The following is a 523-nucleotide window of genomic DNA, read 5'->3' on the forward strand; positions in this document are numbered from 1 at the left end:
GTACATGGAAATATGGAGAAAAAGTGCTTTTATTGATGGTTTTATTTCGCTAATACACGCCTTGATATGTGGGACAGCCACAACTATTATGTCCATTACTCTCTCTTTGAAAGGTCTCAGCGCCTCTCCAGTATACCTATACGTAACTACAGGAGTGTCACCATTGAATCCCCACTTCATAGATAACTTCCTTTGGTTCATATACGGTTTCTTATTCCTGAGTTTCTTCTTTCCCTTGTTCCTCAATCAGAAGTCTCTCTTTTTCTGCCTTTGTATGAAACATAATAGTTACATTTGTTTGGTGTGTTGCGCTGTGAGTTTCTTTTGAGAAGCCTCATATTATATTATATAATAATGCCTTGTTAATTTCTGTTGTCCGAAATGCGTACAATCAAGTACATCACTTCATTTCATCCCATGATAATAACCATTTTTGTTCCAGCCCGGCCTTCGGCACTCACTTAATCGCTTACATTTTTTCAGAGCCCTTGTTTTAAGTGCTTCTATTTTCGATTTCTATTCT

Source organism: Trypanosoma equiperdum (assembly GCF_001457755.1).
Source record: "Trypanosoma equiperdum strain OVI genome assembly, contig: ctg_555, whole genome shotgun sequence".
In the NCBI taxonomy this organism is placed as follows: domain Eukaryota; phylum Euglenozoa; class Kinetoplastea; order Trypanosomatida; family Trypanosomatidae; genus Trypanosoma; species Trypanosoma equiperdum.